At 32.8% G+C, this 24697-nt stretch overlaps 2 long non-coding RNA genes across 3 annotated transcripts; one reads left to right on the top strand and one right to left on the bottom strand.

Moving 5' to 3' along the window:
• Positions 1 to 3566: 3566 nt before the first annotated feature.
• LOC139839401 (uncharacterized) lies at positions 3567 to 4213 on the bottom strand. Its single transcript, XR_011756943.1, has 3 exons — positions 3920 to 4213; positions 3746 to 3798; positions 3567 to 3653 (listed from the first exon to the last, which is right to left on the bottom strand). It is a non-coding gene; the product is annotated as an uncharacterized lncRNA (long non-coding RNA).
• An 8189-nt stretch (positions 4214 to 12402) lies between these two features.
• LOC139844224 (uncharacterized) lies at positions 12403 to 14746 on the top strand. Of its 2 annotated transcripts, XR_011757873.1 has the most exons (6): positions 12403 to 12849; positions 13163 to 13329; positions 13596 to 13654; positions 13740 to 13851; positions 13927 to 14190; positions 14322 to 14746. It is a non-coding gene; the product is annotated as an uncharacterized lncRNA (long non-coding RNA). The 2 variants fall into 2 exon arrangements; XR_011757872.1 differs by having other exon boundaries at positions 13927 to 14746.
• Positions 14747 to 24697: the final 9951 nt, after the last annotated feature.

The raw sequence follows: 24697 nt of genomic DNA, 5'->3' as shown, positions 1-24697 counted from the left end.
AGGAGTAGAATTAGGATAATTGAGTAAGTAGTTGTTGTTTTTTTCTTTTTTTTTTCTTTTTTTTTTCAATGTTTTTATTACATTTATTGTACAACTACTTACATAACTATAACTAGTTATTCTATAGTTACACTATATATACCCCTCCACATAGTATATATGCACCTGTATCTATTTATATGTATTTAGGCTATATACATGTACCGTTGCATATGTGTGTATCTATATATGTATCTATGTATCTAAGTAACATGTATTGGTGTATGTATGATTGTCTGTCTTGTTTCTGTACCTAGGTATATATATCTACGAATTTATCTATATGTATATATGTTTAAGCATGGGTTTTTATCCATGCTTATGTGTGGTGCGTGTGTGTGTGTGTGTGTGTGTGTATATATATATATGTATATATGTATGTATTTATATATATGTATATGTATTTATTTTGTTTGTCTGTATGTCTACTTGAATTTAAATGGTTTTGTGCTCTATATGATTCATGCTATTTGCCCTACTGTTAATACTGCTATATGTGTTCCTTTTTTGGTTACTGTGTTTGGTTGCATCTTGCTAGGCGCACATAACTCTTACAGGTACGTATGTTTTGCCCTATCTATTTCGTTTTTATGAGCACTTCTGGCCGGAGGTCCTTTTTGGAAGCAATCTCTTTTGCTCTAGAGTAGAGGGAGGGACGACCTTATCTAGGCGCGGGTTCTATACTCGCGGGTGGAGTAGTGACTTCCTTCTAATCTAGGGTACGGGGAATGATTGTCTACACCCACCTCTTCCATATCCCACTTTTGTAGGATTGGGTATTGTTGGTGTTGTTGTTGTTGTATTATAACAAATATGCACTCACTCCTCTAAATTTACAAATGAAGCTAAATATGCAAACATATCAACTCACTTTTTTTGTGTGGAAAATTTGGGAATTGTATTATAACAACAACAAAACACCTTACAATCAAAGCTCGCCAGGTGCGAGCTTGAGAGAAGAAAAAAAACGATACATTACACAAATAACAGACGACATCGTCTATATACTTATTAAACATATCAACTCACTTATTAAATACACTTACGGAAGCTAAACGTGCAGGTAACATAACATATTCAATCGCCATTTTAAATGTCAGTCGGCCATCTAAATGAAACCACCTACAGACCTACTAAAGCTAAACGTGCAGGTAACGAAACAGATTCAATTGCTTCAATTCTCGTCCACCTTCAAAATCCCAAATGTAGGAGTAAATAGATTAATATAATAAATAATAAATATATTATATTATAATATATAATATGTTTTTCCAAAACATACACCTACATTCATGTTCATACATGGATGTACATTCATGTTCATACATGGATGTACATTCATGTTCATGCATGGATGTAACGATTATAACCTATTTTTATGTGCAATAAGGTTGTAAATAAGTTTCCTAAACTTAAAATAAGCATCATTAACCAACTACTCAAAACCTAATTAAAAGTGTAGGATTTCTAACGCCTTAACCTATGTTGGGTCAAAGCATACAAATATAATATAAACAATACCTTAAGTAGCCTCTTATGTTGTCATATAACCATTGCCAGCATTCTTCCTGAATTTGTTTCCACTTTTCTCGAGCTTCTTTCCCACTCTACCGTTCTTTGAGCTAACTTAATACAAATGCTATACAATCAATAGTACACAATTACTGAAATAGGGCACAGAGTATATACAAATACAAATACAAATTTGTATTATAATAATTAATAAAACATTATTTATTATCATCATTCAATTAAACCAAGGAGAATAACCATTACCATATTTCTGAAACATTTATAGGAAACCCACCGAGTCTAATTTGTTAATCTTAAAAAGCGAATAAAACAAATGAAAATATGTCAGAAAATTCAAATCAAGGTAGAAAAATAATAGAATTGAGTTATGAAATCGATATATCAAAACCTTTAATTAATGAATGCAACTGTTGTCGGAAATTTGAGACACTGGTTGCTTCAACAGCCATGATGAACCTATTGCTCTATATCCTTTTAACTGCAACATAAGAATATATTCATGATATACATATAACTAAGGGTGGTAAAACTACTCAAGATGCACAAAAGTTTGTCTGTGTGATGCAAAAGTTCCTTGGTAACTGTATCAGCAACTAATTCACCAAATTCGTTAGCAGACTCAGCAGAAACCTGCTCAAATAGTATTACACCCGATTCAATCTTAAATTTAGTATTAGTACCAAAATACCGAGCACAAAGTATTATTACAAAAAGCTTAATTACCTTTATAACTAACAATGTCCCCATCCCACCATACCTTTTATGAGCACCTACAACAGAACACACATTACATCATTGATCCATTGCATATTATAAAAAGAAAACATTATCAATTAATAATTGTATATAATACAGTGGCTAACCAAGCATTTCGGGTACAGGAAAGCTGCAACTCACATCACAGTTCAACAAAAAAATATGCGACTGCAAGAAACAATTAAAAAACTATAAAAAGCAAAATTTTACTGATAAAAAGATGGATTATAAAACTATAATGATTCTTCAGTAACCGAGTCACTCGATGTGAATTCTTGCTCTCCTTCACGGCTAAGCCCGCCATATTGAACCGGAACCAACTCGGGTGCTATGTACCTAAAATTCACCAAAACAAATCAAATCATATTTATCATATTTAGAAAAAAACAACAAATAAAAACGATACACAAATTATAAACTAAAGTTGGTACTCAGTTGAAAAGGGTTTCAGCAGTCGTTGAAGGTCCAGCAATGCAGTTTCATGAGTTAGTTTTCAATTTTTTGTATTTTGTACAGTGTATTGAGTTGTAATCACCACACAAACTAACAAAATCTGCATAGAATAAAAAACTGGAGAACTTTTTTAATTAAAATTATCAAACGCAAAGCTCAAACTTAACAAATCCGAATTCAACTTAACAGCCTACATGTAACTCTTATAAACAAAACAAACAAACAAAAAATTTACCTTGATGCAATTTTCTGAAGACATCGATACCTGCATCATATTCAACAACATAATATTAAACAAACAAAAGGGTCATAAAAGTCAAAAACAAAAGTATGGTACCAAATAAATGAATTTGTACTGATAAATGGTTCAAATTGATTGAATTCAGAATGATTTGTAATTAAGTAATTCATCGATACGAATCAATCCAAATAATCAAACTTCAAAAATCAAAAACAAAGAAAAGAGTTTGAACATTATAGTTCATTCAAATTGAGCAAACCATCTTTATCAGTTCTTCTATCTATAAACAGTCATGTTAAAAACTCACATGTTAAGGGATTAACACTTTCGGCTACACCACCACCATACACAATCGAGTTATTACGTATGAGATTCCTAGCAACACACAATGTATCATGAAGACTACACTTTGTCTCGTCTATCGTCATTTTGTTACCTGAATTCATCACAAAAATAACATATTTTAGATGTACATATGGTATAAAAAACTATGTTTCCATAAAGCTAGATTCCATTATGATAACTTACCTCCACGAATAAATATGGTAACAGCCCTTTAGTTTGCACAATGCTCAATATAAAGCATCCGATCTTTTGTTGTACCAAACGCCTTTTCCCTAACCAAACCAGCCTGTCCAAACATAATTTAATGATATATCATGATTTCAAATATAATCAATAAAGGTATAAAGATGAACAAAAAAATCAAGAGCTGTAAATTACCTTCCTTAACTTGTCAGGTGTAAGTTTCTGGAACCTCGGAACAACGATACCACCTGCAAAAAAAAAAAAAAAAAAAAAAAAAGGTAAAATAGTGACCATTTAAAACTTAGTATTCTGTAAAAAGTATATAAAAATCAAATTATATAATGAGTTAGATAATGAATAAGCACAAACCAGTTGCTATTGCCATAAGCTCGAGTTCAACGCCACCAACCTATTTTAAAGTATACTGGACTAACACTGCCCATCTTACAGTTTTTATTTATGAACTTCAAAAGAGAAAAAATCTTCAAAATTAGTTCATTCAAGCATTATAGCAAACAGTTAATGTGCATAATCAAAAAAGATAATATTAGTTATAAAAAGTAGAGATTAACAGCTTATGATCAATACCTCTAACCAAACAAAAGGTTTCAAAGTCTTATTCTTCAATCCTGCAAAACCCTATCGAGCAAATTGTATAGCTTCAGTCTCAATTATACGTATCCTCAAATGATAAAAAAAAAATAAAAAAATTCAATTCAATAATTAGTTAAAGAGATTAAAACAGAAATTAGAATTACAATCATGAATACTTGCGATGCAAATACATAACTCAATCCCTAGTGGTTTACACCCATTTCAACCAATTTAACACCAATATTTATACATTCAATGGCCTTTTCTGTTAGCCATATCATCATACACTCGTGATTTGCTTCATGATTTGAATTAGAAATAAGAAATTAAATATAGTCGATTACACAGATTTATATATACAAAAAAGTAGCATAAAGCCATAAATATATTGAACCTGAATTTTTTTTTTACCTGTATAGCCGTGAAGTTTCAGCGAAAAAGAGCAGAGTAGAAACGGAAAAAGAAAACAATGCAGAAAGAGCAGCGACAACGGTGGTGGTAGCAGCAACAACAGCGACGATAGTGGTAAGAGCAGCGGCAACGGTGGTGGTTGATGGTGGTTGATGTTGGTTGATGAAGGATGAAGGATGAAGATGGGTAGTGGTGGTGTTTTGATTATGGGAATTTTTTGAGAAGAAATTATTTGAATTAAAGTGTATGTGAGAAGAAGCGTGCTTTTTTGATATCTGTATTTACCCTCTCAAGATTAATAATGATGTGGTAAATTTGAATTCAGTATTTAGTTTAAATAATTATTTTAAATATTTATTATAAAAACGTTTTTTAAAGTAAATTGTTTGTATTTTTTTAATTGTAAAATAAATTAATAATGAAATGATGTCGTGAGAAGAGCCTTAGAAGGTGACATGTGTTCCTTGATTTTTTTTACCTATAGTTTTAACTAGGAGCCCTCGCTTCGTGCCGGGGGCTCCGTTTTGAATCCGAGTAAAAAAAAAGTCTTGATTTTTTTATAAAAAAGAATTTTTTTCGACATCTAACATTGAAGGGTTGTTTCTTTTGCGAAAGTTGCTTCTTTTAGCGTTCCTTTTTTTTAAAGTTAGTTTATCTATTTTGTAAAAAGGAATGTTTTTCGACATCTTTTGGTAGCATTGAAGGGTTGTTCCTTTTATGAAAGTTGCCTCTTTTATCGTTGAGGGAAAAAAAAGTAGTTGATTTTTTTATAAAAAAGAATTTTTTTCGATATCTTTTGGTAACATTGAAGGGTTGGTTCTTTTACGAAAGTTGCTTCTTTTATCGTTGGAGACAAAAAAAAAGTGAAATGACGGAAATACCTCTGGTTACTATTGATGAATAGTGAAATAGTGTTTTGTCTTTTAGATAATATGTAAAAAAGGGGAAAAAGTGAAATGACGAAAATACCCCTAGTTACTATTGATGAATAGTGAAATAGTGTTTTGTCTTTTAGATAATACGTCAATAAATGTAAATTATTTCATGATGTCATCAATTAGCCATTTTAATAGAGTTTAGTAGAAATGTATAGACAAATAGTAACACGAAGCAGCAGAATATTCAATGATGGTAATTATTATTAATATTAATATTCATATTCATATTCATATTAATAATAAAATAATAATTGTATTGAAAATATAAACATAATAAATTTTCAATTAACCGAACTTCTATATGCCATGTTGATTCACGGATTTTTGACGGGTATATCCGCGGATCCTTCAAACGGGTATTACCGACTCTCGGATCGGATTTTACCCGTCACGAATCTAATACATCCACCACCCGCCCGCAACCCGTCAACGGGTTGAAAATTTTACCCACTCTGTAACTGCGGGTGAACTTTTTTAGATTAATCCGCCCATCACGGGTGCGGGTACCAGCGGATCTCGGACTTTTTTACATCCATCCCTAGTATTGTTCTAGATATGCTCTCACAATCCATATAGTGTTTGTTTTTTTGCAGGAAGTTCACTTAATAAAATAGTCAGGCATGTTTCCTCTGCAGTGATGGATGATCGTTTTTAAGGCTCTTTAAAAGTCACTCGAGCTTTTGGTACTGATTTTCTCAAATAGGTAATTGATTAAAGTGCACAATATACTTAAAAAATTTGAGTAAGGAAGACTGATTTGGTAACCAAAAGTCTAGAAACACAGTTCAGTTTGGTTACATAAACAGGCCGATTTCGCCTCTAAGTTCAAATAATCATATTTTACATGGTAAACACTAAAATTTGAGTAAGGATCCCTCTATTGATTGCTGCTGACTAATCTATTGATGCACTAAATCTATTACCGACACCTGAGGCGTGAGAACACGCTATTTAATGATAGACTTTGTAATACATATTCAAGGCCAATACTAGGTGTAGAATTTAGAAACCTAGTATTCTATTAAGGCGTATCGGAAGCAAGGAATATCTTCAGTTCCGAAGTGGAATTTGTTTAAGGGTACAGTGACTTACTTCACATGCTTATTTCACATGCTTATATTCTTCTTAGTGATTAGTCGTGTATGATACTATATATGAGTGTGAGTAGTGGCGAAACTAGGATTTTTTTTTTTACCGGGGGCAAAATAAATTTTAAAACAGTAGCATTTTTTGGCAAAATATGAAGGTTTTGGGACAAAAAATTGAGGTTTTTAAGTAAATTATGGAGGTTTTTGGACAAAATTTAAAGATTTTTGAGCAAAATTTGAAGGTTTTGAAGCAAAAGTTGAAGAATTTTGGGCAAAATTTGAAGGTTTTGAGTCAAAATATGTAGGTTTTGGGGCAAAAAGAAAAATTCACCGAAGGCAAAGTCGAAAACCCAAAATTTTTACACTAAAAATTGCAAATCCACTGGGGGCGGGCGCCCCACCCTGCCGCCAAATAGTTTCGTCCGTGAGTGTGAGATGAAGATTAAAACGCTTAAACATGATCACAGAGTCTTGAAGGCTGATCAAACATGTGACTTGTCGCTAATGCTTAAATCGTGCCTAAATCACAACATCTTCTATACCGTTAATATAGTGAATGATTTGTATGATGAAATATTAAATTAACACAACCCTTAAAATGTTATATTAAACTTAACTAGATGTTTCATTAAAATGTTATTCTTTGTAAATTAACATCATTATTAGTATTAACTAAATTATCATTCACATGTGGTATGATAAGGTTAACTCCTCCCGTTTGTCCTTTTCCGAAATTATGTTGTTTGTCAATTCAGGAAGCTTGGCTGGGTGGATCATATGTTAGTACTGAGCAAGATCCATTGAGTGGAGAGCTGATTCTACGCTTAGTAAATGATGTTAAAACTTGATATTTCAAAGGTTGTATTTAAATTTTTTTTTTTTTTTTTTATTTTTTTTTTTAATTTTTTTTTTTTTTTTTTTTTGCCAATATCGGTTTCTACTTCTATTTTTGTAAGTATGTGCTATATGTTTTACTCTCTTATTATAGGGTAAAATTTATAGTTTATGTATTCTTGCATTAAGCAAACAGAGTTTACAACAAGCATGAAATCTCTCATCTATAATGACCAAAGGTCACTGCAAATGCGTGGAGAATTATTGGGAAAGTTCAGATAGTCTAACATAGTTGGAGAAAGGAAGAAACCAATAGTTTCAATGTTGTAAGTTTATGTCTATTATGTAGCTTTTAATCTTTTATGAAACCATAATTATTATGAGAAAGGAATAAAATGGGCATACTTCATATAGAGTCCGTGTTGTTTGATATCCATGAAAAAACATAAGGTCGAAATTTTAGCTGATTTTTTTTTTTAATGATATAGAGATTTTGCCAAATGAGAAATAGGTTGACCAACTATGTTTATACCTTAATGTACACAACATCTGCAACTTCAGACAATCAAGAAAACTTGCCTGCACCGAAGCAAAAAAAATTGACAATGAACTGGCATACGAATCTACTCAAAAATCTGATAATCAAGACACAAAATCTGATAATCAAGACACCATATCATCTGTTCGTGAAAAGGAAATATTGGTTGACGAGGCTATTACAATGTCTAATGTTGGTGACCGTATGCTCTCGATTAAAACCACAAAATGCAACGTCTGGGTATTTTCAATACATTATTTTGATATTTACATCATTTACCATGTTTTCCTTTCATAATTTTTCATGACATTTAATGCTTTTTTAATAACAAAAACTATTGTAAGCCAGTACCAAAGGTATGTATAATTAGAAATACTAATGTTATACATGTATCATATTATGTTTAGTGGATTTCGCTGGAGTTTATTGAAATACCTTCCATATTACATGGTGCAAGCATATCCGTTGTTAATCTACAAGGCAATGAAGTGAAACTGGATGTTAAAGAAGATATGGGTAAAGAACAACCAAAGTATATTGAGGCTGCTGAGTGTGATTTTAAGAAGAATCATGACCCGGAGGATGGTGATGAATGTGAGATTTACTACAACTGCACTAATTCAAAGTTTTATCTCACAAACTTGAAAAGGAGCCGAGGACGTTAAGTGACTAATGGCTAATGTCAACATCTCTTTTGGTACTATATTTTGTTAATTCCACTAAATCCATGATTATGTATCTCTTGACATGTATGTACGTCAGTTATTTTGTACTTAGAACAATGTTACTTATCCAACTACCTCTTTAACGTCATTTGTTTAAGATTTCATCAAACTTTTGTCAATGTAATATATTATAATTTGTTCAATGTTAGTCAATTATAATATACAATTTTATATTTCTGCATTAACAGTATAAAAAAATGTAGTTATATAAACATCTAAAATCATGTTTATACAAAAATTATCATTACAACCCAAAAGTTACAGATTACATTTTTCCTAACAAATATACAATTTTTTTCTGAAAATTACACAATAACGATCGAATACAAACCAAAGTCCAACAGTACAAAAAAAAAAACACCTGGAATAGTCGACCATACTTTTCATTAGTTTACATCTTGGTCTAATGACCTAATCAATGAGTTTTCCCAATTCAACATGACTTTTTACCCACATTAACACATTCAACCTGGTGTTGTGTTTCATATGACTGAATACATTTTTCTCAATCTGAATTGTTCAAGCCAGAACATTTTCCTACACCATACTTTCCTAACTACATTATGATGCCAAAAAAAAAAAAAAGACATATTACATTTTTCATGTAGCATATACATCATATTACAAAAGTTATTAATATGTATTTACTTCATTCAACAAAATGAATAAACAATCATTGCATACATGCTTATTTGACTACAAAAAACGGATTAAAATCAATCATATTGGATGACAATGAGAATGATTCAAATACCACCAAGAATGTTGTTTATAAGAAAGTCTTGAGACGTATTTGACTGAGATGAAAATGTTCTATGGTTAAATATCCTTTGAATATTTTTAGTACATCTCTAATTATATATGCTTATAGTACAAACTAAATTCATTCTGACAACTAATATAAGCTTAATGGATAAAAAGGATTAACGTTGAGAATTAATGGTTTAATGTTTAGGAATTGATATTTTAGGTTTACGGTTTATGATTTACAATTTAGGACTTAGGGTTTAGGGTTAAGATTTTAGAATTTATGCTTTAGAGTTTAGGGTTTAGGGTTTAGGATTTAGTGTATTGGGTTTACGGTTTAGTGTTTAGGGTTTAAGGTTTGGGGTTAAGGGTTTAGAGTTTAGGCTTTAGAGTTTAGGGTTTAGTTTTTAGAATTTATAGTATAGAGTTTAGGGTTTAGTGTTTAGGGTTTAGATATAGGGTTTAGGGTTAGTGTATAGGGTTTAGGTTTTAGAATTTAGGCTTTAGATTTTAGAATTTATGGTTTAGGGTTTAGTGTGTAGGGTTAAGGGTTGGTGGTTTAGGGTTTAGGGTTTATGGTTGATTTAGGGTTTAGGGTTTAAGGTTTAAAGTTTAGAGTTTAGATATAGGGTTTAGAGTTTAGATATAGGGTTTAGAGTTTAGTGTGTAGGGTAAATGGTTGGTGGTTTAGTGTTAGTTTAAGGTGTAAGGTTTAGATATAGGGTTTAGGGTTTAGAGTTTAGTGTATAGAGTTTGGGGTTTAGTGTTTACGGTTTATGGTTTACAGGTTAGGGTTTAGGGTTTAGATTTTAGAATTTATGGTTTAAGTTTTTGGGTATAGGGTTTAGGTTTTAGGATTTAGGGTTTAGGGTTTAGTATGTTTAAGGTTTAGATTTAGAATTTAGGTTTAGGTTTAGGGCTTAGTGTTTAGGTAGCGAGATATGTTGATGAAGTTGAAAGTTTATTTAATTTTGGCTGCATTTATTATCTATGCTTTTTAGAATATATTAAGCTGCTTGCTAAGAGAGTTTATGAGGTTTCAAACATTTTAAATGAACTTTGGAAGTTTAAATCCATTTAGCCAATTAAAACATTCGAATCTGTATATTTTCTATCTTGCTACAATCGTTGATGTTTTGTTTATATCTAATGTGATTTTGATACGCTTATTGTGTGGTGAATAAATGGATCATAAAATCATAAGCATAAATATTGAACTTGATCTCAAATTAAATTACACAAAAGAAAGAAAGCCATAAAGATTGTATATTTTTTACAAAGATAAGAATTTTAGTATAAGGAAACACATTAAAAAAGTATTACAAACATCTATATAGAATTAAAACTCAATTACCTCTTGATACGAAGCTTCATTTAGGGTTAAAATTAAGACAAAAGGAATGGAGTTTCCTAATTTTTGTAAAGATATGACTAAGTACGGAAGGCCCCATTCCTTTGTTCGCGACATCGTTGACAAAAAAAGAACAATCGTTCACCTTCAAAGTTCACATATTGATGAACGTTATATTGCTGAATAATTAATCTACAACAACTTGCCAAACATTTTGTCCAAACACTTTAAGAAAACAGTGCAAAAGAGGAGTGTTTGTATCAACTGATATAGATGAACAATTGTAGTTTAGTTGAAGAATTTGACGGCCGGATTCAAGCAAAAAATGGGATAACCTGAGAAGGAGAGGTCTCCTTTCTATATGAAAGACGAAGATCTGGCTTTGAAGCCTCCTTGAGTCCGGCTTAGCTTCAGGTACGAGTCACTGGAAGGGAGGGATGGGGAGGGATCACAGGGCCAAGATTGAAAGTAAGGGTCGGTGATCAAAGGGAAAGAGAGGAAATGGGCAACTCAAATAGAAATAATTAATACATCCGGATTTTGACTTTAAAGAGAGAATACCATAGCTAAAACCTTATCTAAGTTGACTTCGTTGGAAGTACCAATACCCACTGCACATAATCAATTTATCAAAAGCATAGCAATTGCAAACAAAAGATTAAACCACAAATAACACTAATATAAAGCTTTAAAATACTGACAAATTCAATTGATCATGTACTTCAAGTATTCATCACACGAATTATAGTTATCATTTGTTGTAAATATGAAAAAGATAAAAAACATACTCTTTAAAATGGTAAGTGAATAATACATCTTCTAAATAATTAACAAAAATATCATAATATTATGCATTTTATTACAAGTATAATGTTTCAACTAATTATAGGCTGGGGAATTAAGAAAGAAACTTTTTCAAGGATGCACAAAGTACTAACAACTAGATAAAGAGTTATAACATTATTCACAATTCATGATCATCTAACAAGAATAACTACATTGTCGAATATGTGGGAAAATATAACGAAGATCTGAGATAACCACCCACAATTTTTAATTCAATCGCATAAAAGTACATCACGAATATCGAAGATGATTTATTTAATTTGAATCAAAATTTTATTTTTTTATCTATTCATTAGTACATTTTGAAACCTTAAAAATTTGAATCCCCAATAACACATTTGGTTTAATGTTCATCATAGACTTAATAATAGTTCATTAGTACATTTTGAAACTTTAAAATTTTCAAACCCTTAAAAAACATTTGATTTAATGTTCATCTAGACATAATAATAGTTTTTTAATTTTATAGCTTAAATGATTAGACCCAAACTTTACGAAACCGCGAGTCTTTAACTAGTACTCCTTATATTACACTATTAATAAAGAGCTAAATGAATGATAAGTGAAGTTAAAAACGAATCTTAACCATCCATCAATTTTTAATCTCTAAATCTCAGACACTCATTCATTTAATCTTCGCTAATCACGTGATAAATCTATGTCTAGGAGTTAAGTTGTCTTTAATAACCCTCCTTAACCAAAAACATACGGGATTAGCAAATGAAATTAGGGTTTAATAGATGACACGCCATTGACATATCCACGCTCCATTCTTCATCATCACAAATCGCGTAATACATTCAGAGACTCTTAATCATCGTTGTAGGTCGATTAGCCATCGCCGATATAGATTATTTGAAGATTTGAGCAATTAACCATGGTGAAGATGAGTATTCGTCCAATTGAATAAGTTTTTTAGACCTGTTTTCTAATCTTTAGCCCATGTTTTTATACCGCATATCTAATCCTTTTCATGGATGCCTCAAATATAATGTATGGCGTGTTGGTGTTCTGATGCTATTAAATCAAGTAGTATAATAATCAGTGATTTATGAAGTATCAGTCAGTTATGCTTCCGTTAAAATTTGTAAACTGAGTCACCTCTTCTATGTTTTGATGCTATTAAATTAAATCAAATATAAAAACAATCAGTGATTCATAGCAGGTGGCAATATGGGCTCATTTACTATTTCAAGGGCTCATTTAAACCACTTAATTTATGCTAAGGTGAGATTTGATTTCAATTTCAGTTACAATTTCGTTTTGATGGAAAACGATTATCAATTTTTCGTAGCAGTAATTAGATTTTGTTTGGTTTCGATTTTTATTAAAGACCAACGATGTTAGTTTAAATTTTTACACTTATCGATTATGATTATTGTACATTTCATGATGGGAATTGAGAGTAGGATAATGATCCGCTAATTAGTTATGGGTTTTTTTTTTTAGTTTTCCACTTGCTCATAATGAGAAATAAAACCTAATAACTGAAGTAGTGAAATATAGTAGAACTCTTTAGCTTACGCTGCCAAATCCATAGGTCAAGTGGTTCGTTCTGAGATCAAGGGGGTGATTGATAAAACTCCAAATGAATTTGATTCGTTTGAAGATGCATTGAAGCTTTATGCAGGCGCGATTGGGCTAATACCTAAACGCTCACTACGCAAGATCAGAAAAAACATTAATATGGAATTGCTTAAAGAACAGGTGCGCTCAGATGGTGAAAAACCTCTTACATTCCCATTGCCTGATGTTATCAAATGTACATACTTTGATAAAACATCTTTAGAAATTTGTTAACTTATTATACCTTGCTGTTTTAAAAATAGTAACTTAATGTATGTCCAATTGTCCATATTGCTACTTCTGTTGGCCTTTTTTTATTTTAGTTTTAAATTAGTAATATTTATGCTCAAGTTTTGAAACATCTTTTCTCACAATGGACAAATCTGCATTGCGAAACCGCGAAACAGTTGAAGAATTTGGGAGAGAAATGCTTGCAGTAAACTCCGAGGTCATTCGTCGACTTGAAGTAAGTTTAATTGAAATCTAAGGATTACGTAGTTTGAGTTCTGCAATGGCATATAATCTTTTTTTCCTTTTTTTTTTTCTTTCAGTCAGGTGTTCCCACCAACGAGCAATCTTGATCCGGCAGAATATTGTGACCAAACGAGCTCGATGAAAAAGGAACATCTTGAACCAAACATGAATGGAGTAACAGTAGAACAAGTAAGCATGGAGTCTGCAATTAGTGTATTCTATTTAGTCGTATTATGTTAAAAACTGTTAATTTTGTTTGTGTAGGCTGAACACTCATGCAGTGATAGAGCCATTTTTATTAGTTACTAATCGACAATTAAGTGTGGTTCATCCGATTTTCATGCTTCTGCTGCCACATTTTCGTGATACGATGAACGTAAATGCATTAGCTAGGAAAATACTCATTAACGCTTGCGGTGTGCTTGAAATGACCGTATTTCCAGCTAGATACGCCATGGAAATGTCTGCTGTTATTTCTAATAACTGGGTCTTCACCGAGCATGCATTGCTTGCTGATCTTCTCAAGAGGTTATTTTAACCCATTTATTGATTAATGGGCTGATTTAACCTGTTTACTCACTTTCGACATATGTTTGACTTAATTTGTAACTTTAACCACCATAACAATCTGTAATGTGAATTTTTCAAATTATTTATAGAGGTATTGCAGTTAAGGACGAAAGCCAACCACACGGTTTAAAACTACTCATAGAGGATTACCTATCACAGTAGATGGACTCGAAATTTGGTCTGCAACCGAAACGTGGGTTCACGAGTACTGTTCTGTATATTACGCCTCAAACAAAACTGTTCAAGTTGAATCCGAAATTCAATCATGGTGGTTGGAGTTGCGAATTGTGGGCCACGGTGACTGCAAAATTTTTTATTAGTTTTTAATATTATAGAACATTCTGTGCTTTGTATACGTGATAGATTTAATGCATTAGCAATAAAACTATTTTAGGGAGTATAAGAAATAGAATAGTAACTTGATTATCAATCACATATAAAGATTTTATTAAGAAATTAGATATAATAGTTAACTAATGCAGCAACTATTAGAACAGTCTTGGAGATGAGGAAACTGAAGCAAAAAAAATCAACTATATCTTTCTTTGTAGCAGAAAGGGGTGTATCGGGTTGACCCATTTGACTCATTTTCCTTTTAATACTATATTTTTGCTACTCAACTACATGCCATAGTTATAGATTTTACCGATTACATTCTTTGACCCATTTGCTACTCAACTACATTCTTTGACCCATTTGACTCATTTGACCCATTTACTACTCAACTACATTCTTTTAATAGATATATTGTAAACACAAGCGAAGTTTTGCACTTAAAGAAAGATGTAAAAGTTAGTCTAATACGGAGTACTTTAAAAGCAACAGTAGGTCATGTGAATCAAAGATTAACTACAAATGACGTACATAATAACCCATAAAACAACAATACATAATCTTCTCCACCAGAAACATTTCAAACTTTTGATATTATCCTCATTAGACTTCATTCCAAGTTGCAAGTCAAGCACTATATTAAAAGTTTACAAATAAGTCAATCAATCAACAATTATCAATCAATATAATTATAATATGATTAATGGTGTATCCTATCGTATACACGCATAAAAGGCATAACGGTTGCATAAAAGTAGCATCAGGAAGGCTGGAAACAACAGTTTTGTGGAGATTGTCCGTCCAGCGTTCTCCGCTGTACAGGCTGCTCCGTCATGCGTAAGCCCTGAAGGCCGCCTAGCGCATAAGCCCTGGCCGGAGAGCGCCACATTTAGCATAAATTTCGGAGCACATGTAGCAGAACGTATCATCATTTGACACGTGTCCCCAAACAAATCTGGTAGATCTGACACTATAAATAGACCCCTTGGGTTGTCATTTTACACAAGTTCAGATATTCTGACAACTTTGAGAGCTGAGACTTCACTTCTTTTTCTCTCTCTACTTTCTCTCACTAGAAGTCATCCGGCTAGCACTCTTACGCTCTACGGACGACAGATTGATTAAGCCACCCCACAAGTTTCTACACTTGTGAACCGGGTCTGCAGGGATTGTTTCTCGAGGGTAAAAATCAATCGGCAACACTCCGCCCTCCTAAAGCTAGATCACTTCTAGTCTCTTGTTGACATACTAAGCCTTACCTCATAAGGAAATAGGTGTTAACAATGATAAAATTAAAAAATTCACCAGAGCCGGTTATTTAAACTAAATGTTCTTACAGAGACCCAATAATAGAAGCTCAAAAAGATTCTAGTTCAAAATGTCAACTTGGAAGCGGAAATTTTTTAATGAGGGCGGAAAAAATCCTTAAAAAGACAGTAAGCAAACAAAAGTGTTTATAAGCTAACTAAATTTGGTTGTCTTCTATATATGGTATGATGATAATAATCATTATGATACAAATTTAGCACAACATGCTATGGTGATACATGAATGATGAAAGGTCTGTGGTGGTCACTAAGTTAAGGACTTTCGCCAGCCCTATTTGTTCGTGTTCCTTAAATCCTTAATGATTATAATTGAAAATTTTGATGGTTTATTAACTGTAGTAGCGAATTGGTATAAAATTAATTATCCAAAAGTGGTAATTGACCCGTAAATAGTTGGATATTTATAAGTTTTGATTTTATAATCATATAAAGTATATTCAAAACGAATCACAGTGTACAAATGTGTTTTTCGTCATGGCAAGGATATAGTGGCCGGCTGATATGTTTTTATCATCAAAACTTCCCAAAAAAGAAAATGTTTCAGCTTTCATAGCCTTTTAAAGTGAAAAGTGATACAAATTTACAGATGGGGGAGTTGTTTAATGTGTCCAATTGATGATATCTATAGGTTTCGTGAAGTGCACATCAAAGTGGTTGTGGTTATGCAAACAGATAATAAACTCTTTGTCCGTGCTATAATGGTTAGTCATTGTTTTTTCCATTACTATACATGGCAGGTAGAAAATGGACGGGTTGATTAATGGGTCAAAGGAATAATAATAATGATTTTAGCTAGTTAGAGAGAAATTTGTTTAAATACCTTATTTTTCCCAATGTAAGTGCTTTTTTAGTGCAATTTTTCAATACCAATGATTTGTTCGCAGCAAAATAAGCTGACTGTTATAATATATAAATATATATATATAAATGGATAGTCAATTATTGGTACACAAAAGTAATATTATTGTATTACCTAAACTTGTGATATTTTTGCTATAAATAGCCATGAATGCAAGCATTAAACTTGCACCATTTCTCACACTTACAAAGTGTTTCTTTCTTTCTCTCCATTATCATCTTTGTTCTTACACTTCATTATTAGTATTCTAAATCAAGAATCAAATCACTAAAGGTAGTTATAAGCCTACTGAATTATAACATCAAGAATCAAACCACTAAAGGTAGTTATAAGCCTACTGAATTATAACACGTTATCAGCACGATAATCTTAATACTAATTATGGTTGGCTCTGCCACCTAAATGATATATGGTCGGTTATACCACCTGAATAATATATGGTCGACACTGTCGTCTAATTATCACTTATGTTACTAACATTTATATTTCAATTATCTAACATTTATATGGCCGACACTGTCGCCTAACATTTATATTTCAATTATCTAACATTTATATGGCCGACACTGTCGCCTAATTATCATTTATGTTACTAACATTTATATTTCTATTATCTAACATTTATATGGCCGACACTGTCGCCTAATTATCATTTATGTTTACTAATATTTATATTTATGTTATATAACATTTATTAATGATTGCTTACATATGGTCGACACTGTCACCTACTTATCATTTATGTTATATTAAATTTATGTTTAATTTTTATATACTTATGAATATAAAGTGACTATAATTTATCATGTTGTTTGTTTTAATAGAAAATGTCGAATCTGGAAAAGCTTAAATTTACTCCTTTAGAATCAACTGGAAACAACTACATGCCATGGGTTATAAAAGTAAAAATGCATCTTAAATCAATGGGTATTCTTGAAGCCATAAATGAAAACAACACTTGTTCTGAAAAAGAACAAGCAACGGCATGTTGCTTTATTCATCAACATATTGATGAATGCTTACAAAATAATTATGTGACTGTAGAAGATCCCCATGTTTTATGGGAAGGTCTCAAAAGCAGATTCAATAATCAAAGAGAAATTTTACTTCCAGCTGCTATGGAACAATGGAGAACATTAAGGTTCCAAGACTTTAAGAAAGTAAATGAATATAGCTCAGCTCTGTATAATACATGTTCACAACTTAAATTCTGTGGACATGAAATAAGTGATGCAGACATGATGGAGAAAACTTTCTCCACAATGAATGCTGCAAACATCACAGTGCAAAGAAATTTGAGAATGCTAAAGTTCAAAACATATCCTGAACTTAATTCATATCTCTTAGTTGCAGAGCAAAATGATGAGCTATTAATGAAAAATCAGCAATCCCGTCCTACTGGTACACTTGCAATCCCTGAAGCAAATACTGCAAATAATTATAAACAGGGACAAGGACGCGGGCAAGGTCGTGGTTATAATAACCATCACCATCATCATGCCAAAAGCCATAACTATGGTAGAAACCATCCTTATGGTAATGGTAATGGGCGAGGACGTGGTCGTGGTCGTTGCCATGGTGGTCAAAGAAATAATAATCCACGAAAATATAAATATCAACCACAAAACAAGTCCACTAAACAAGATGTTGAAGAAAATTCTTCTAAAAATTCTGAAGAATCTTGCTACAGATGTGGTAGAATGGGCCACTGGGCTAATACTTGCCGAACATCTAAACATCTTGTTAAGATGTATCAGGATTCGCTGAAAGATAAAGAAAAGGAAGTAAACTTTGTGGATAACGTCGATCCAACAGTCACTGAGAAACCATCTGATTTATATGAAGATTTCTTGAATGTTTAAGTTGTGTGTCTTTCGAAAAATAAACGATTTAATATCGTCTGTCTTTGTCATTATGTTTGCTAAATGTTTCAGTACTATCTATTTGCGTTTAAAATATTGTGTAATATTAATGTACTCACTATTTATTTCTTATATATGAAGTTCAATATGAATTTTGCTGGAATACAACATCAATCAAGTGGTGGAGATCTCTGTATAGCAGACAGTGGAACTACACACACTATACTTAAATCCGAGAAATATTTTATTGATCTAAAACCAACGGAAGGAACTATACATACAATATCAGGACCTGCTAACTTGATAAAAGGGATAGGAAAGGCAAATTTCATACTACCAAATGGTACAAAATTTTTAATAAATGATGCCTTATTTTCTCCCAAGTCAAGCAGAAATTTATTGAGTTTCTCCGACATATACCTTAACGGGTATGATTATCAGTCAGTGACAACAAAAAATGAGAAATATTTAAGTATCACTGACAAGAGTCATGTGGTTGAAAAACTGCCAAGACTTAGTTCTGGATTACATTATACACATATAAATGTACCAGAAATACATATGGTAGTTAACGAAAAATATATTGATCCTGGTGTATTCAGTTTATGGCATAACAGATTAGGCCATCCAGGATCAACAATGATGAAAAGGATTATTGAATGTACTCATGGACATCCACTAAAGGATAGAAAAATCCATCATGATACAATGGTTCCATGTACATCTTGCTCTCTTGGAAAATTGATAACTAGACCCTCACCACTTAAGGTTGAGAAAGAATCACCAATGTTTCTTGAAAGAATTCAAGGTGATATATGTGGACCAATTCATCCACCATGTGGACCATTTAGATATTTCATGGTTCTAATAGACGCATCTAGCAGATGGTCTCATGTTTGTCTGTTATCAAGCCGTAATGTGGCATTTGCAAAATTTCTTGCCCAAATTATTAAATTGAGAGCTCATTTTCCTGATTACACCATTAAAAGGGTGAGACTTGATAATGCTGGTGAATTTACATCTCAAGCATTTAATGACTATTGCATGTCTATAGGAATTGTTGTTGAACATTCTGTTGCTCATGTGCATACACAAAATGGTTTAGCCGAGTCATTGATTAAACGTTTACAGTTAATCGCTAGACCATTGATAATGAGAACAAAACTCCCTGTATCTATATGGGGTCATGCAATTTTACATGCTGCTGCATTGATTCGCATCAGACCAAGTGCAAGTCATAAATATTCCCCCCTACAACTTGCTTTTGGTCAAGAGCCAAATATTTCCCATCTTAGAACATTTGGTTGTGCAGTGTATGTTCCAATTGCGACACCACAACGTACAAAAATGGGTCCTCAAAGGAGGTTGGGAATATATGTTGGATATGAAACATCTTCAATATTAAGGTATATTGAACCTATGACAGGTGACGTTTTTACAGCACGTTTTGCTGATTGTCATTTTAATGAAACATTGTTCCCTAGATTAGGGGGAGAAATGAAAAATAAAGAAAATGATGTTTCATGGTGTGAACCTCAATTAAAGTATCTTGATCCTCGCACAAAAGAATGCGAGACAGAAGTTCAAAAGATAATGCATATACAAGAACTTGCAAATCAATTGCCTGATGCATTTACAGATACAAAAACGGTGACAAAATCATATATACCAGCAGTAAATACTCCAGCTCGAATTGAAATTCCAAAAGCTGGCAATAACGTCACTCATGAATCTTTGCCACATCAGAAACGTGGAAGACCAATTGGTTCAAAGGATAAAAATCCTCGAAAAATAAAATCAGCTGATAATGAAGTAAAAGAAAGTGTTCAAGAAGAACCACAAATCAGTACTCCTACTGCAGAGGAGATTGATGATGTCAATACAGAAATTGCAATCAATTATGCATATTCAAAAATATTATGGAACCGAAATGAAATGAAAAATCTTGATGAGAAATTTTCATTTAATGTTGCATATGACATCATGAATAATGATGATGATCCAGAACCAACATCTATGGTTGAATGTCAAAATAGACATGATTGGGCTCAATGGAAAGAGGCAATACGAGCTGAATTAGAATCACTCAATAAAAGAAAAGTTTTCGGATCCATCATTCTCACTCCTAAAGATGTGAAACCTGTAGGATACAGATGGATTTTTGTCCGAAAAAGAAATGAGAAAAATGAAGTTACAAGGTATAAAGCTAGACTTGTAGCTCAAGGTTTTTCTCAAAGACCGGGAATTGATTATGAAGAAACTTATTCCCCTGTTATGGATGCAATTTCTTTTAGGTACTTAATCAGTCTGGCAGTTTCTAAAAATTTAGAAATGCATCTCATGGATGTTGTGACTGCTTACCTATATGGATCACTTGATAGTGATATATATATGAAGATACCTGAAGGATTTAAGGTACCAGAAGCATCAAATGCAAAACCCAAAGAAATGTATTCGATTAAATTACAAAGATCTTTATATGGGTTAAAACAATCGGGACGTATGTGGTATAACCGATTAAGTGATTACTTGATAAGCAAAGGGTATACAAATAACCTTACTTGCCCTTGTGTTTTCATTAAGAAAACAACATCCGGATATGTGATCATAGCTGTTTATGTTGATGATCTTAACATCATAGGTACAAATAAAGAGATCTATGAAGCCATTCAACTTCTAAAGAAAGAATTTGAAATGAAAGATCTCGGAAAAACCAAGTATTGCCTTGGTTTACAAATTGAGCATATGCCTAATGGTTTACTTGTACATCAAACAACATATACTGAAAAGATTTTGAAACATTTCAATATGGACAAGGCAAAACCATTAAGTACTCCTATGGTTGTTAGATCACTCAATGTTGAAACTGATCCATTTCGTCCATGTGAAGATCATGAAGATATTCTTGGACCAGAAGTACCATATCTTAGTGCAATTGGAGCTCTTATGTATCTTACAAATTGTACAAGACCTGACATTTCTTTTGCAGTTAATTTGTTGGCAAGGTTCAGCTCTGCTCCTACCAAAAGACACTGGAATGGGATCAAACACATATTTCGATACCTTCGAGGAACTACTGATTTAGGATTATTTTATTCTAACGAATCAAAACAAGATTTGGTTGGTTATGCTGATGCAGGTTATTTATCTGATCCACATAAAGCTAAATCCCAAACTGGATATGTATTCCTAAATGGAGGTACTGCAATATCATGGCGTTCTCAAAAACAAACACTTGTTGCTACATCATCAAATCATGCCGAAGTGATTGCATTACATGAAGCTACTCGGGAATGTTTTTGGTTGAGATCAATGACACAAATCATTACTGATTCTTGTGGACTAGAACGCGATAAAAGTCCAACAATTATCTATGAAGATAATGCAGCTTGCATAGCACAGATGAAAGAAGGGTATATCAAAAGTGACCGAACCAAACACATACCTCCTAGATTCTTCTCATACACTCAAAATCTCATTAAGGACAACGAGATTGAAATGAGATATGTTCAATCCAGCAAAAACTCTGCTGATCTTTTCACGAAAGCACTTCCAACTGCTATTTTCAGAACACACGTTCATAACATTGGCATGAGACATGTTCAAAAGATGTAACAACCGAAGCGATGTCTACTTGAGGGGGAGTCAACTCCATGCTGCACTCTTTTTCCCTTAGCTAAAGTTTTTCCCACTGGGTTTTCTTTAGCAAGGTTTTTAACGAGGCAGTAACTTACAGTTGATCTTCAACAAACAAAATTGTTATCCAAGGGGGAGTGTTATAATATATAAATATATATATATAAATGGATAGTCAATTATTGATACACAAAAGTAATATTATTGTATTACCTAAACTTGTGATATTTTTGCTATAAATAGCCATGAATGCAAGCATTAAACTTGCACCATTTCTCACACTTACAAAGTGTTTCTTTCTTTCTCTCCATTATCATCTTTGTTCTTACACTTCATTATTAGTATTCTAAATCAAGAATCAAATCACTAAAGGTAGTTATAAGCCTACTGAATTATAACATCAAGAATCAAACCACTAAAGGTAGTTATAAGCCTACTGAATTATAACACTGACAACATAATTATTTTTGGTTTCTTGCAGACATAATTCAGGTGAATATGAATAATTATTCGTGTCCTCTATTCTTTTTATACTGTTTTTATGCTAAACTTCACGAGTAATCGTAGAAAGGACGATATGGTATAAAGTCCTTGAAGGGATTTTATTTTTTTGCATGAGTAATTTTATTATCAATTTTTTGCAAACTACTCTCCGTTAGGTTTTTTATGATATTGATTTACAAACGATTATAAATTACAAATATTTCAGAGTTTAACTTGTGGAACAAAATATCCATTATCCATGATTCAGATGTTAAGATTTCTTTTCTTAGTATGCTTCATTATGTAACATTCTCAGATCGGACCTAGATGTAAGATGACCTTTTTGCCCTTAAGCATAATTGTGTGGTTAATTATGCTTTTATTTTAATTAAATGTTTATTGTTATTTTATTATTTGGTTAAGACCAGTTTGTGATAAGGGTCACAGAACATGTTCGTTTATTTAATTTGGACTCTGTTAAGGCAGTCAAATTAAGTACGAAAGTTATCAGATAACTGGTAAATACACGTGTGTGATGGGGTATGTTATTTAACTCACATATATAAGCTTGTTACAACTCATTTCTATCTTTTTCTTGAAACTTCTAATTACTTCGTATCTTAACTCTTACTACTTGAAAACCCTAATCTCTAGATCTTGATTTGGAGCTTGAATTGTGTTTGAAATCGATTTCCTTGTGTCATTGTGAGTCTATCAAGGTAAGATTTGTTCGATTTCATGTCCAAATCAGTGTTTTAATTGAGATAAAAGCTAGGTTTTTTGATAAAAGTGATTTTGGTGTCTTAATGCTTAATTTGATGTTGTTTTGGCTCAAAACTTGTGGGTTTATACTTCTAAATGTTTTATGTACAAGTTATAAGTGTTTTTGAGGTCAAAAACAGGTTCAAGATTGAGATTTGGGTGATTTTAGTGCGAAACCCGACAGTTTCTGCTGCTGCACGAAGAACACAACCGTACGGTTGCAGCTTGCAACCGCACGGGTACATGGTGCAACCATACGGGTGCAGGTGCAACGGTACGGATGCAGTGGTGTTAGTGCAACCGGGCAGAAGTGTGCAACCGTAAGGATGGATGATGCAACCGTACGGATGCATGTGCAACCGTACGGATGCAGATCAGATCTGTAGTTGTTGTTTAATTTAGCTGTTTTCTAGCCGTTATACAGTCCGTGTGACTTATGATTATCAGGATGTAAATTCTGAAAATGCATAAGTGTTAGGTGGACTTTTAGCGGTGCTTTTTGTGACTGATTTTCTGTATTGTGCTGTTTTGTGTTAACAGACAGAAACTAACTTGGTTTGCCTTATGTTCAGGTGATAAGGATAAGAAAGTCGCCCAGTGATAGATTATCTGAGCTTATTGCTGGTATTCGGTGAATGGGTCTATCTCTGGATAGAGTATTAAGTAGCTGACAAGCTACTTGTTCAGACTCTTTATTATTATGTTTATTCCTTGTATGATTGCCATGTGTAGTTAGATATTGTCATGCTAGTTAGGACGATTACATGACTGAATATCTGTGATATTATGTGCGCACTGTTAGTTGGACACTAACCGAGGCGGCAAGGTTGGGAACCCACCGAGGCGGCAAGGTAGGGTTGATGTGAGGTCGACTGTGGTAGCCTGGTCGGGTCATGATGTTACCGATTGTTCAGTATAGCATAGAAGGACGCATGTGTTGCGTTCGGACGGTTATGCAGTGGAATCAGTAAAGCAGACTATCGGTAGACTGTAGTTTGATCAGCTAAGTCGTGTGCTCGTACAAGCCGCCGATCCTCATATTGTCAGTTGTTGTTGTATGCTAGTTCCAGACTTTAGCATATCTGTGACCTTTGCATGTTTAGTTGCTTATGCTTGATCTGCTAGATAGTATCCATTCACTTAGCAGTTGTGCTAATTCCCCCACATTTTCACCCCTTGCAGGTTTAGGTACTGCTGCTTAG

The sequence above is a fragment of the Rutidosis leptorrhynchoides genome, chromosome 4 (genome assembly GCF_046630445.1).
Source record: "Rutidosis leptorrhynchoides isolate AG116_Rl617_1_P2 chromosome 4, CSIRO_AGI_Rlap_v1, whole genome shotgun sequence".
In the NCBI taxonomy this organism is placed as follows: Eukaryota; Viridiplantae; Streptophyta; class Magnoliopsida; order Asterales; family Asteraceae; genus Rutidosis; species Rutidosis leptorrhynchoides.
The sequence above is the reverse complement of the archived record's forward strand: the minus strand, read 5'-3'. Positions and strand labels throughout refer to the sequence as shown.